The following is a 15,464-nucleotide window of genomic DNA, read 5'->3' as shown; positions in this document are numbered from 1 at the left end:
ATCATGAACGGCTAAAGGTGTGTTGTTTCCTGAATTGACATGGCAACTTAAATTATGAATCGGAAGTATCTCTTGGGTATCTTCGTCAAATAGGCGAAAAGATTATGGTTGGGTGGGTAGAGAAAGCATGTGTCGAATATCAGCTAAGACCTTGTGAAACGTTAGCCTGTCAGTAGTATATTTAAATTTGGCTCTCTCTTTTGTTTTTCTTTTCTTCGTTTCTTTTCAATGTTAAGTTCTATAAAGTAGTTTCTGTGGGAATCCTAAAAACTAAAGTATGTATGGACAGTTAGAGACGGCACACAGACCCACCCCATCGCCGAAAGAGCTAAGGCACTAGAGGATTCCACCCGTCGTTCTCATAACTGGGTAGAAGGAAGAGATCGCTAATCACAACGTATCTTGTGTATCGCGTACTGGCAATACTTTTATTTGTCGCGAAATAGCAGCTCCTCATCCTGAGGCAACCATTACATAACTTTTGGCGCCCAAAACGTGGGGCCACTTTAAGAATAAAAACTTTTAGTGGTACGAACATAGATTTTTTCCATTCAGTAGTGTTTAGATCATCCCAATGCTAGTATTAGTTGTGCTGAAGTAGTTGGACTTGATTGGTCTACCTATCGCATTATAAGGTACGGGAAGAGGTCGACCCTCTACAAGGCCTACGACGCTGTTATTTAGATATGGATAACAGACCGAGAAACCTACGAGGATTGACATACACCAATGGGAAAATATAGCGAAAACATCAGCTATAGGAAATCTTGTGTTACTCACAATTATTGCTCACATTTTTCTGATTTAGGAGTTTGCTGTAGAATACCTTAATGAGAGCATAAAATCAAGCTTGCATATTTATAGAATATTGAGAAGGGGCCTAAGATCACATCCCAATACTTAATTATCGCGAAGCTGGTGTATTTTTCTGTCAAGGTACTACTGCGGCAAACACAAATTTGTCTTATTGTCAGTAAATCGACGAGGTATCTTTCCTGGAACTTGTCCGAATGCGATACAATGCGTTTACTTGCCGGATAAAGATCCGTAGATAGTTAAAATCTGACAGTTCGAGACCATCATAGTTAGTTTCAATAAGCGACATGTTTCATAAATTTACACTGCAGGCTAAGTCAGTATACCCGATTTTTTTTAGTTGCCATTATATGTCAAATTCAGGAACAGTCAAAACATAGATCAAGAAAAAAAAAACAAATCAAAATGCCAGTTACAAACTCACCTCCAAGCGCCTCTTCGGGTAATATGGAGAATAATTGCGCACTATGTGCAACTGTCATGGATAATACCAATCCTTGTTATTATCTAGCGTGCACGCATGTCTTTCACAAAAATTGTGTAGAAGCATGGTTAACAGAGAATTCTTGTTGTTATACCTGTAGGGCCCCGATAACCAGAAAAGAAATTAAAGTAGTTGTAGGAAATTGCTCGCCCTTTCGTTCGCAACAAGTGCCTCCACCGCCCGACCCAGTGTCGCGGGGAGTAACCACCAGAAATTTAGCTAGAACTTTAGCCCAGTTAGGAGAAGCTAATACGGCCACCATACCCGACCCAGTCCCGTTAAACGCCAGTGGTGGTCAATCTTCGGCTTTGGATGCTAGCCAGAGTACAATCCAGGTGGAAGGTATTGCTAGTAGACCAATTCGCGGTAGGCCCCGCGCCGGTAGACCAGCTCGCACCACAAATACCCGTCGAAATCAGACGGTGGACTATAATACTATCCAAGAAATGATAGAACAAACGGTTAATACCGTTATATCATCTTTATCTATACATAACCGTCCTCAGTCTAATAATAGGCAGGTATCCGATATGAACCGGGAATCATCATCTCTCAGTTCAGCATCCATACATTCTAGGCAGACAGTCGACATCATGCAAAAGTGGGGTGTACATTTTGATGGGTCTACTGAAGGGTTAGGAGTGGACGAGTTTATTTATAGAATAAAAGTCCTAACATCTTTATCTATACATAACCGTCCTCAGTCTAATAATAGGCAGGTATCCGATATGAACCGGGAATCATCATCTCTCAGTTCAGCATCCATACATTCTAGGCAGACAGTCGACATCATGCAAAAGTGGGGTGTACATTTTGATGGGTCTACTGAAGGGTTAGGAGTGGACGAGTTTATTTATAGAATAAAAGTCCTAACCGACGAAACATTAGGTAGTGACTTTACAATCATGTGTAAGAACATGCATGTCTTGTTCACTGGAAAAGCTAGATCTTGGTTTTGGAGATATCATAAGCAGGTGGATAGAATTGTTTGGTCAAACATTTGCGCCTCACTCCGTCAACAATATAAGGACTACCGATCGGACTTTATGAGCATGGAATTGATTAGAGCGCGCAAGCAAAAGCACGGAGAACCGTTTTCCGCTTTCTATGAGGCCGTGGCCTCATTAATCGACAAAGCCTCTATTAAAATTGAAGAAGAAGAGCTTTGTGAAATATTAAAGAACAACTTGCTACCCGATACGAGAGAAAAGTTGCTATACCAGCCAGTGCATTCTGTAGGACATTTACGTCGTTTAGTTCACATGAGCGAAAATTTGTTGCAGGAGATAAGTTGTCGCCCAGATCAGGGTAAGTCCAAACTAGGACCGAATCGCCGGCAAGTATATGCGCTAGAAGATGATAGTGCCGAAACCGAAGAAACTTCACAAGCAGAGGCGGAACTTGCTGCCTTACAAAGCTTTCATGATAAGCTAAAGTGTTGGAACTGCGAAGAAGTAGGACATATCTGGCGGAACTGTTTAGCGGAGCGTCGTATCTTTTGTTATACCTGTGGAAAGCTAAACGCCTACAAGCCACAATGTCCAAATTGCCTCCAAAAGCAGTCGGAAAACCGACGAGTGGGTGCATTCGCCAAAAACCGAATGCCCCCGCAAATGTAAGTCAAAATACAGTAATAGATAAGCAAGCGAAAGGAAATCGAATTTCAATGCGATTCCGCCCATATGAAGAGAGAATGCAAAACTATTTAGAAGTAAGAAGCCGTATATTTCAGGATATATATCCACAAATAAATAGGCGCACTAATAGATTAAAGTCATATTATGCTGAGGTTAAGAGAAATAAAAAAATACAGATTTCGACTATTTTTAACAACTCCACTGATTTGCGAAGTTATGCCGAAGTGTCGTTCCTACAGTATAAAGAACTTGGTCTGTTGGACACGGGGGCAAACATTAGTTGCATTGGAGCAGAGCTGGCACTGCAAGATTTTTCAAATTTGTCGGAGTACAAGCCCTTAAAGTCGCGAGCGAAAACAGCAGGCGGGGAAAATCAAACTATAACAGGTTTCCTGGATACCGAAATTAGCTACAACAATATTAAAAAGCCTATGAGATTATATATTATTCCCAGCATTAAACAAAAACTAATTCTAGGCCATGACTTCTGGAGAATCTTCCAAATCGCTCCAAATATTATATCGTCGTTACAAGCGTCTAAGGAAATCAGCGAGCTTTCAGGTGAAAACCTATATCCGTTAACTGCCACGCAAAGTCAACAGCTAGCAGTAGTTAAGCAATTATTTCCAAAAGCATCAGATGGATTAGGTCGTACGTCCCTAATAGAACATACAATCGAGGTGGGAAATGCATTACCAGTAAAACAACGTTTCTACCCTGTAAGTCCTGCAGTAGAAAAACTGCTGTATGCAGAAATTGACCGTATGCTACAGTTGGATGTTATTGAGCCTTCCGTGAGCCCGTGGAGCTCCCCGATGCGTTTGGTAGTCAAGCCTAACAAAATTCGACTTTGTCTTGACGCGCGCAGACTTAATGAGGCTACCAAAAAGGATGCTTATCCTTTGCCTAGCATTGACGGGATTTTTTCGACGTTACCCAAAGCTAATATCATTTCCAAGCTAGACTTAAAAGATGCCTACTGGCAGATCCAGCTCAGCTCAGAATCAAAGCCGTTAACGGCATTCACGGTGCCTGGTCGACCGTTATACCAGTTCAAAGTTATGCCTTTCGGCCTATGTAACGCGCCGTCCACAATGTGTCGTTTAATGGATCAGATTATACCCCCAGATCTTCGCCATTGTGTCTTTGGTTACCTAGACGACCTTTGCGTTGTTACGGAAGATTTTGCATCCCATTTGTCAGTATTGGTTCGGCTTGCAGAGGAATTCCGCAAGGCCAATCTTACTCTTAATATAGACAAGAGTGAATTTGGGGTAACAAGCATCAACTATTTAGGATATGTCATTGGTAGTGGAGGTATCTGCACCGACCCGTCCAACATTTCGTGTATTATAAATTGGCCATCGCCAAAAAACCTTAAACAAGTTCGCGGATTTCTCGGAGTTTGTGGGTGGTATCGACGATTCATACATAATTTTGCTGACCTCACCTGCCCAATCACAGATGTGCTTTCTAAAAAGGTAAAGTTTTGCTGGCCTGCAGAAGCCCAAGTAGCAATGGATAAGTTAAAATCCATTTTGACCTCGGCTCCCGTGTTAACAAATCCGAACTTTGATAAAAAATTTTATCTTCACTGTGATGCTAGCGACTTTGGCATTGGTGCCGTGCTGGTTCAACTGTCAGAAGAGGATGCTGAAAAGCCCATCGCATTCATGTCGAAAAAACTGAGTCGTTCGCAACGCAACTATAGTGTAACCGAGCGCGAGTGTTTGGCTGTAGTATTAGCTATTGAAAAGTTTCGTTGCTATCTAGAATTACAAGAATTTGAAGTAGTTACTGACCATTCAAGCTTACTTTGGCTTATGAGGCAGCAAAACGTGTCTGGCAGACTTGCTCGGTGGATTTTTCGCTTGCAACAATTTAAATTCACTTTTTCACATCGCAAAGGAAAAGACCATGTTGTTCCTGACGCGTTATCTAGGCTATGTGAAAACGAAATCTCGGCAATAGATATGGCCCCCATAATAGACCTAAGCTCCGAGGCTTTTCAGGAAGACACAAACACGGCGTTAAAAACCAAGTTTACGAACAATTTAGATAAATTCCCAGACGTTAAAATAGTAGATCAATTTCTGTATATTCGTACCGAACATGCAGATGGAAACGAAATGCAAGATAAACAGGCATGGAAACTGTGGGTTCCCGAAACCTTAAGAGAAGAGGTTCTCCGACAAGCCCACGATAGCGTTACTTCCTCTCATGCGGGAATGCAAAAGACCATAGCAAAGATACGTCGAAATTTATTTTGGCCAGGCTTATCAAAAGATGTTAGAGACTATATTCGATCTTGTGACGCCTGTAAGGAGAACAAGGCGCCTAACTATACTTTACGCCCCCCAATGGGTGAGCACTGTCCAACGTACAGACCATTTCAACGTCTGTATATCGATCTGCTAGGCCCTTACCCGCGTAGTAAACAGGGACATGTTGGTCTATTAATAGTACTGGACCATTTTAGCAAATATCCCTGGCTCCAACCATTGAAAAAATTTACGTCGGCGGCAATAATAGAGTTTCTACTAAAACAGGTGTTTCACAGTGTAGGCGTTCCCGAAACTATAGTAAGCGACAACGGTACACAATTTAAGGCATCGGAATTTAACGCTTTTATTACCGAATTAGGCATAAACCACATATATACCGCGCTTTACTCGCCACAAAGTAATGCGGCCGATCGGGTAAATCGTTCCCTATTAGCTGCGGTCCGTTCGTACTTAAAAAACGATCAAACCGAGTGGGAGATGCACATTACTAGTATAACCTGTTCCTTGAGATCATCTTTGCATCAATCGTTAGGATGTTCCCCATACCGTGCTTTATTCGGACTGGATATGATAACGCACGGCTCCGATTATAAGCTACTCAAAGACTTATCGCTTTTGGAGGAACCTATAATACCTATATCTCGATCAGATAACCTAGTTCTTTTGCGAAAAGATATTCAAGCCAATATCCGTCGTGCCTATGATCGCAACGTCCGGCAATACAATTTGCGGGCAAAGCCGACCTCGTTCCGGGAAGGACAGGAAGTGTATCGTCGAAATTTTGCTCAGAGTAAATTCGTACAGAACTTTAACGCAAAGTTAGGTCCTCAATTTGTGAAATGTAGGATTAGAAAAAAACTTGGAAATTGTTATTACCAACTTGAAAACTTGCAAGGAAAAGAGGTAGGAACTTATCATGCCAAGGACATTCGGAGCTAATTCCCGCTAATATTGCATCTAAAGAAGAAATATTATCGGGTGGTGTAATGGTCGTCATTCTAAACGGAATGCCCGCCTATCATTTTCTGCCAGAAAAACCAAAAACAATAGTTTTCGCAAACCCCTATTAAAGTATACTTTACGGCAGCGAGGGGTAATCTTAGCTTAGCTTTTGCGTATCAGCTGCATTGTTCAGTGCCGCCAACTGGGTTCAAATTTCCATGACGTTCCAAGAAAGAAAGCTTGAGAGTCTGGAAATTTTCGGTATATAAACGCCCACGCGGATGCAATCAGTCTCTTTCACAACCCGCAAAAGTATTCTTTTCCGACCGTCGTCTAATTGATCTTAAAAAAAAAAATCGCTACCAGGTTAAGTCGACGCGCCATTGATAAAGTATAGCACGCCAATTAAATTGCACAAACCCCAAACCATGATCGTTTTTGCATAAGTGAAAGAGAATTTCCTATCGGATGTGGCAGATTGCAGTCCGTTCGGGAATGGCATAATCTCATGTGCCCCAAACACGTGCTGGGTAGTGGAAACATTTCCGGAAGATCTCTTCCGGTGCTGCTTTATTTTCACTTCCTGGAAAAACCTCTTAGATCACAGGTATGGGCCACCTTTTTGGTATATCCGTATTCTAAACTAAATCAGCTTTCTTGGCAGTTCGAGGGCTGCCCGGGCTCAAGCTCCAATACGCCAGCGGCTTGCTAACACGAAAAGGCTAAAGCCAACCATCTCATGAGCCAGTAGGGATTTTACCGGTCTGGGAGGTCTTATCCGTCCCCACCAAATACCGGCAGTCAAGACAGTCCCATCTATTAACGCCCCGGAGGAATACCGTAGCAGATTCGAAGCAGAACAGCGAGTCGATTGACTACCCCCCATAGGAATCGCGACTGACCCCTGAAGAACAGAGACTCTTCTAACTCTACGAAGCATTCTAACAAAGAAAAATATTTTAAGAGTAGTGGTTGCGGAAATTAATAATTTGTGGAACCCGACCATCGCTGAACTAAAATCATCGTTTGCCCATATAATCTTTATTAGTGTAGATGCCAAAATAGAATTCACAGCTAACAACAACACCGTCTCATCACTATCACGCTGGAAGGCCTTTCAACGCTGGAAGTTTAACCGTGTGAGTTATATTTATGCGCCCTTGCATACCTATTTTGTGATCTATTTGTAAGTCGATCCAATCTCTCGTGTGTTTTCCCACACGTGGTGTAAGCTCCGATCGGGAGCTTTATTAGTTTTCTGTTTTGCGTATATATACCGAGAGCTTGGTGACCGCTTACAAACTTATAAAGATTATTACCTAAAAAGTATTCTACCCTAAAGAAAGAAACAAACCCAAATGTATCATTAATCTCGTGCGAATTAAAAACGAGATTCGCTCGGTTCCACAATATTAATAACTCCGAACCCCCCCAAGAAAAATAATGACCCAAAACCGAATCGAAATGCGGTTTAGCCACCATATCACTCAAATCTTCGAACCTTGGTTTGTAAGCGCTTAATAATGAATTTATAGGAATAAATACTTAGTTGTAAGTCCCAAGAATGTTGCCGATATCCAATTCCATAAATTTAATCCGGCGAACAAATACTTTGTACATACGTAAGAAATCTTGTTAAATTTTCTGGTGTCGGTAGACACTAATGAATCAGATTCAACTAACGATAATGAAATACTACCTATCTGAAAGAAAGAAAATGTTAAATCAACAAACGCCCCTTTGCAAATAAATATGTATAATACCTTGAAGAAAATCATGAACGGCTAAAGGTGTGTTGTTTCCTGAATTGACATGGCAACTTAAATTATGAATCGGAAGTATCTCTATAGTATCTTCGTCAAATAGCCGAAAAGATTATGGTTGGGTGGGTAGAGAAAGCAAGTGTCCAATATCAGCTAAGACCTTGTGAAACGTTAGCCTGTCAGTAGTATATTTAAATTTGGCTCTCTCTTTTGTTTTTCTTTTCTTCGTTTCTTTTCAATGTTAAGTTCTATAAAGTAGTTTCTGTAGGAATCCTAAAAACTAAAGTATGTATGGACAGTTAGAGACGGCACACAGACCCACCCCATCGCCGAAAGAGCTAAGGCACTAGAGGATTCCACCCGTCGTTCTCATAACTGGGTAGAAGGAAGAGATCGCTAATCACAACGTATCTTGTGTATCGCGTACTGGCAATACTTTTATTTGTCGCGAAATAGCAGCTCCTCATCCTGAGGCAACCATTACAGTATACGTCACTCGCCCCTCCTTTAGAAGATTCAACATCCTTGTTGAATTTAAACAAAATTTCTTTTTTGTTAGCTAGGCGCCTATAGGTAAATATGATATAAGTAGTAATGCTTAAAAGTATAATTATTAATATTGTAAAAACAATCCACTTATAAATTGATTCTTGTTTTTGTTGATAGGTAATAGAGTTTTTAAGTTTTAACAATCGTATTGGTTCATATAAAGTAATATTAGTGCTGGATAATATAATTTTATATTCTTTTATGTTCTTTGATGTTGTAATTTTAATATCTCTTATTTCTAAAGTACATTGACTTAATTGTATTATATTGTTACCCTGAATTGTTTTGTTGAATATTTCGCAATCTTGATTAATTTGTGTCTCTTTTAAATTATAAGTAATAATGATGTTAGGCTCAATATATTTTAAAGATTCATTTTCTGATACAAAAGTGTGTTGACATTTCGCAAATTGATTAGTAAGGATTTGAGAGATACATTAATCAGTGATAATAAATTTTTGGTCTAAAATATTTGCTAATGAATTTGGTGAATTTTCCAAGTAAAATACTTTCTTTTCGTCATTTACAAAATATTCATAATTATCATTTATATCAATTTGTCGGCCCATATTATCTGGATATTTAATAATTCTATATTTTTGTGTTTCTTTAAAAGAAGTGGGTATATGGGCTAGAATAAAAGTGTCTTTAGTTTGACTGCTTAACCAAGCTGAAGTTTTGATTGAGAGTAATTTTTCTTCGTTTATGTTCTCCAACTCTTCATGTTTTAGTATTTTAGGATTAAATATTCCAACTCTTGTTAATTGTAAACTCATTTGTAAATCTTCAATGTATTCTAGGAAGATATTTAAGGAATATCTAAAAATGTGCAAAGCTTTTTCTTCTTGTTTATCTTTTACGAGTTTGCTTATATCTTTTGATTGTTCATTTATTATTTGAATTATTTCATTAAATTCCTTGTTTTCTTGTAAGTTTTGTAGTTTATCTTCCAACTCTTTTTTATCATCTTCAGTTAATGTTCCAAATAGATACTTGTGAGCTGTCCCTAAAAAGTTAATTAATCCCCGTTTTTGTCTCGATGATGAAGTAATTCCCTTGATTTCATGTTTTAATTGTTTCAATGTTAATGCAATGTCCGGTACATTTTTAAATTGGTTTTCGTATTTTATAAATTCCTGATATGTTTCAAATATTTTAGTTTGATTTATTTTAATCATATGATGTTCATACTTTAGAGGTATTTTTATAGTCCCTGTGTTCAGAAGTAAATAACCGTTGTTCGAAGTAATGGGTGTAATGCTAATTTGTTGAGCTGTTGTCAATGGTATTTTCATCCATGTCACTATCATGATCATTTTCATTATCAGAATCAGTACTGTCAGTTTCCCTGGAATGAGGAGAGAGATTTTGTATTTTAGCTTTTTTAAATTTACTTATGTGTTTTACTACTTTATGACCCCTATTAGTTTCTTGCCAGTGCTTTTCGTATTTTTGTTCTAACGCTCCTGTCTTTTTAAATGGGTTTACTAATTTAGCTTTACGTTTCATTTCTTTTTCAACTTTGGTGTATTCCAGATCTACTTCATGTTCCTCGCGGTCTTTATTAAGTTTATCTATCTTATGTTCTTTTTGTTTTTGCATATTTTTACTTGGTTTTATTCCATAAAGAAATACTTCAGCAGGTGTTTTACCTGTGGCATCGTGGGTTATTTCATGATTACAAACATATGTTGCCTTTTCTATGTTCATTAACTTATCTTCAGCGTCCGTAAGTGTATTAATAATTCTAAGTTTTTCATTGATTGTTTTATGTACCCTTTCTATATCGGCTATACCATTCTTGCTAGTTGTAATTTCAATGTTAATATTTTCATTTTGTAACCAATTTTGTAATGATTTAGATACTAAGCCAGGATCTTGATCCATTTTAATTGTTTTCGGTTTACCTATCATATTAAAGATTTTAAGAAGAGCTTTTTTACTTTCAATCCAATCTGTGGTTTTTGTTTCAATAATAGAAATGAATTTTGAATGAATGTCGATGCATGTTAAAAATTTACGTTGGTCAATAAAGTAATAGTCTATAACATATTTATCGCGAATATTTTTGGTTTCTGGAGTTTTTTCAAACGGAAGAGCAACTTTCCTGTGCTCTGCTTTGCATAAATTACAAATTTCACATTTATTAATAATGTTTTTAATAAGTTTTTGTGCGACTGGGAAGTAGTATTTCATTTTAAAAGTGTCATAAGTCTTTTTAATTCCTTGGTGTATTGTTTTCTCATGTATTTCTAATATTTTTTCCTGAAAGTCTGCATATGTGGGCAAGTTGGGAAGTGCTACTGAAGTTTTCATTAATTTCGTACCAGTATTTGGTTTAATTAATTTCATATAGGCTCGTTGAAAAATTGCAAAATCTTCGTCATTATTAATGTACATAACAAAATTGTGTCCACATATAAATTTTATAATTATGTCTTTTGCCAAAGTCTCAGCCATGTTACTGTAAATAATTTTATTAATAGTTTTGTTAAAGTAGTGAGTAAGTTCGTTAGTGTCTTGATTTCCCTTTTCAAATATAAGTTGGTGATTAAAAACGTTAACTGGTCGTTCGGTAATTTGTATGCAATCGCCATTATCTTCTTGTGCACTATGCACTGTTGCTGCAGTAGTATCTACATCGTCTTCATTTTGAAATACTTCTTCAATTTTGATATCTTTTGATTCCTTTTTTGTAATCCTGGATAGAGCATCTGCTACATGATTCTCTTTCCCTTTAATGTACTTTATTTCATAATCAAACTCTCTAAGCTTTATTTTCCAACGTTGTAATTTCATATTAGGTTCCTTTATATTGTGTAACCAAACAAGTGGTTTATGGTCAGAACATATTTTAAAACTTCTTCCAAAGAGATAGGGGCGGAAATACTTAGTCGCCCATACGATAGGTAATAATTCCTTTTCAATAGCTGCATAATTTAACTCATGTTCATTTAAAGTTCTACTGGCAAAACAAATGGGTTTCCCTTTTTGGGATAGTACAGCACCTAATGCATAATTGCTTGCATCTGTAGTTAGATCAAACTTCTTTTCAAAATCTGGATATATGAGAATTGGATCGTTACTTATTAAAGTTTTTAATTTTTCAAACGCTTCATTGTAACTAGGATCGTTTATATTTATTTTTGCTCCTTTCTTTAAGCAGAGAGTCATTGGTTTGGCAATTTTTGCGAAATCTTTTATAAATTTACAATAAAAACCACAAAGGCCTAAAAATGATTTTATTTGTTTTGGAGAGTTTGGAATTTTAAAATCTTGAACAGCTTGAATTTTTTTTGGATTTGCTCTGATTCCTTCAGTTGAAATTATGTGACCTAAAAATTCAGTTTCTCGATTCATAAACTCACATTTATCTAATTGTAGTTCGAGATTCGATCTGCGAAGACGTTCGAATACTTTTTTTAAAGATTGAATATGCTCTTGTAAAGAGGTTGAAAATATAACAATGTCGTCTAAATATACTAGGCAATGGGTACCTATTATGTCGTGTAATATATTATTCATACAACGCTGAAATGTGGCGGGTGCATTTTTAAGGCCGAAGGGCATTCTAGTATATTCATAGTGACCCTTCTTAGTGGAGAATGCAGTTTTTTGAATAGAGTCCGGGTCCATTTCAATTTGATGGAACCCTTTAGCAAGATCTAATGTTGTAAAGTATTGACATTTCCCTAACTTGTCTAATATTTCGTCCATGTTCGGAATAGGGAATTTATCATTGATAGTTATTTCATTCAGTCCTCTGTAATCAATAGCCATACGAAATTTGGGTATGCCCGATGCATCCCTTTTCTTGGGTACCATTACAATTGGACTGCAATAAGGAGATTTGGATTTTCTGATAATACCTTGTCTTATCATTTCTTCAATTTGTTTTTCTACTTCTGTATCGTAAATGTAAGGATAACTATATGGTCTCCTATAAATCGGTTCTCCTTGTTTTGTTTTTATAACGTGTTTGATTTCGTTCGTGAAAGACAAATTTTCACCTTCATGATACTGAATATCAAAATATTTTGACATTAAATAATGAAGTTCAGTTTTTTCTTCATTATTTAAGTGATCGTCTCTAATATTATTGTCAGATAAGTCCGTTTGTAAGGCATAATTATATTCTTCATCATCTACTACATTTGAAGCAGTTTGATTACATTTTTCCGTTATATTTACCATAGGGAATTCATAATTACGTAATTCAATGGTGTTTTTCATAAAATCAATTTTTGCTGACGATTCTTTCAGAATTTGTCTTCCTATAAGAATGTCATTGTGTTTTGAAAAGTTTTTTATAAAAAATGTTTACTTGGATGAATATAATTTTGGAATACTAAACTGAATATATTTATTCAAAGTTACAGATTCACCAATTGTTTCAATTTTAGTAGAATTATTTTTAATTGGGTAGTTAAAGAAGTTTTCGTTAATTAAATTTATGCTTGATCCTGTATCGATAAGACAGAGGCATGGTTTATTATCAATTTTAATTTTTATGGCTGTGGTGTTTCGTCCGAGGCTGTTGTCTGAAAATTTTCAAATGTGTCCATTGGCTCAGACTTACGTTGTTGATCTGAATCTGAAACTCGGGGACGTTTTTGGAACATTGGTACTCTGAGTACTTTGGTTACGCTGTCCTTGATTGTTTTGAAAAGTTTTAGGATAATAATTATTTCCTGAATTATTATTATTAGAATTATTGTTGTTACCCCAATTTCTATTAGAGTCGAATCTATTCTGTCTCTGCTGGTTGTTGTTATATTTGTTTTGATAATTGTTATTTTGGAATCTACCCCCTTGGTTATTATCTGAATGATAGTTGGGTTTTGTATTTGAGTATGATTTTGATATTTTAAAATCCTGAAATTCATCATCTTCCTGAGAGTTTTTGAACATATAAGAACGATTGTTTATGGATTTATCTTCAAAGATTCCTACAGTTTGGGCAGCTTGTTTTAATTTAAGAGGAGACGAAATATCAAATTTACTTAATGTTTTGACTGGTAATTTTTCACGAATCACTTCAGCTAATGTATCACTCAATGTTCTCGAAACTAGAACTGTGTTTGATGGATTATTGTCTAAGCTCAATTTACAACAAATTCTACTAGTCTGTTCTTCCAATTCTTCAACAAATTTTCTTAAATTATTTTTATATTTAATCTCACGTAATTCTGCTATCATTCGATGTGGAGGTGTTGCGCTGTTGAACTCGCTGATAAGTAGGGTTCTCAATTCCTTCCAGTCCTGTGGTATGTTTCTCATCAAGATTGATCTGGCTTGTCCAACTAGGAGGTTCCTGATGGCTGCTTGGATAATTTGATTTTGGCCTTCTGATGTTGTAGGGTAATGGTAGACTAATTCATCGACTTCTTTTATAAAGAGAGCCAAATATAGTGGGTCTCCGTTGAATTTATTTATCTGTTTTAGTTGCAGAAGGAAATGATTCATGGATACATCTGAGAGGGCTTGTGATGCTTTTGCTGCTGTGGCCACGGCTGCTGCTGCTGCTGATGTTGATATATATTGATATTTTTTTTTTTTTTAGGCGAAATTGATTAGATTTATTATCGCTGGGTTAGACACTAGAAATCCTAATTCGTGATTTAACTAATGTTGGTAAGTTCGTTTTGCGGATACAAATAATGTTTTAATTTTCGCGAAGTGATTTTTTTAAGTCCTTTTTAGGTAGTCACTCGCGAGGATATTACTTGTATCCTACCGACTGCGCCAATTATGTTTTTTGCTTCGGGATATATTAAAAAAAAGCGATTTTTATTTTAATATACAGCGGAGTTTTTATTGGTAAAGTTCTTTCAAGTTAGATCCCCAATCTTAAACTGATTTTACAAAATGCATTATTCTTATAACTATGGCTTTTAGCGGTAACAGCGACGCGAGCAGCGAAAGTGGACTTTGATTGAGAATTTTGATTGGTCAAATCTGTGGCCCGATGAAACGGTTTCTAGGCTGCATCTTTTGTTTAATTAATTTGGATTGGCCAAAGCTTTTATGCTGACGAATGGGTTCTCAGGCTGGACCCTTTGTTTAAATGTTTGAATATTGTTTATGTCTACCGTCGTCGATAAAGGCGTGAGAAGTGTTTATAATTCTGGTGCTGCCGATTGAAGGCGTGGGAAAGATTTGTGTCTGAGGGGTTAAATGTTTATGTCGGATTGATTTGAATAACTGCGATAGTAGGGTCTGGACTTATGTTATTGACAATTGGAATAATGGGTATCTCGGGATATACAGGTTGTATGTTGGGTTTGGTATCCAGGGTATTTGCGTATACGTCACTTACATACACATGTATTTATGCATGTGTGTGGGTGTAAAAAATTGCAAACTAATATCCCGGGCGAATAGAACTTTTTCAAACAAAGCTATTCAACCAAATATTTTATTGAATACCTAGTGCAAACATTTGTGTATATTTAAATGTACAGTGTGTGCCTTAAAATTGTGTATGTTTAGCAAGCACACATAAATATAAATGTTTTTTGTCTATTTTATGTGTTGCTTTCTCAGCAGAGCCGAAAAAAGAGAGCAAGGGAGAGAGAACAAAGTGCGCGGCTAACTTATTCAATTAAATATTGAACAAAAAAATAAACTATTTGTCCTTTTTTCTTCCTGTCCTCCAACCACTTATAGCTGTAATTTTGTTGATTGCTTATGTTCAACGAACATACATATATTAATACAAATGTTTTTATTCTATTTTATGTTGTGCTCTCTCTTTCTTGGCGCAGGCTGTAACAAATGCTGGTCAAAAAAACAACGGCAATTACAGCGCTGCCAACGCTAAGAGAGAGCAGGTCAAAAAAAAAGAGAATGAAAAGCGCTGCCAACGATAAGAGCGTACAGTGCGCAGCTAACTTATTTTATTGAATATTAAACAATTTACTCCTGTTCTCTACCCTAACACCAATTCATTGGTCTAACAATTTCAATTACCTATTTCTGATTATTG

This window comes from Drosophila suzukii, chromosome Y (assembly GCF_043229965.1).
Source record: "Drosophila suzukii chromosome Y, CBGP_Dsuzu_IsoJpt1.0, whole genome shotgun sequence".
Classification (NCBI taxonomy): domain Eukaryota; kingdom Metazoa; phylum Arthropoda; class Insecta; order Diptera; family Drosophilidae; genus Drosophila; species Drosophila suzukii.
Note: the sequence above shows the minus strand (reverse complement) of the source record.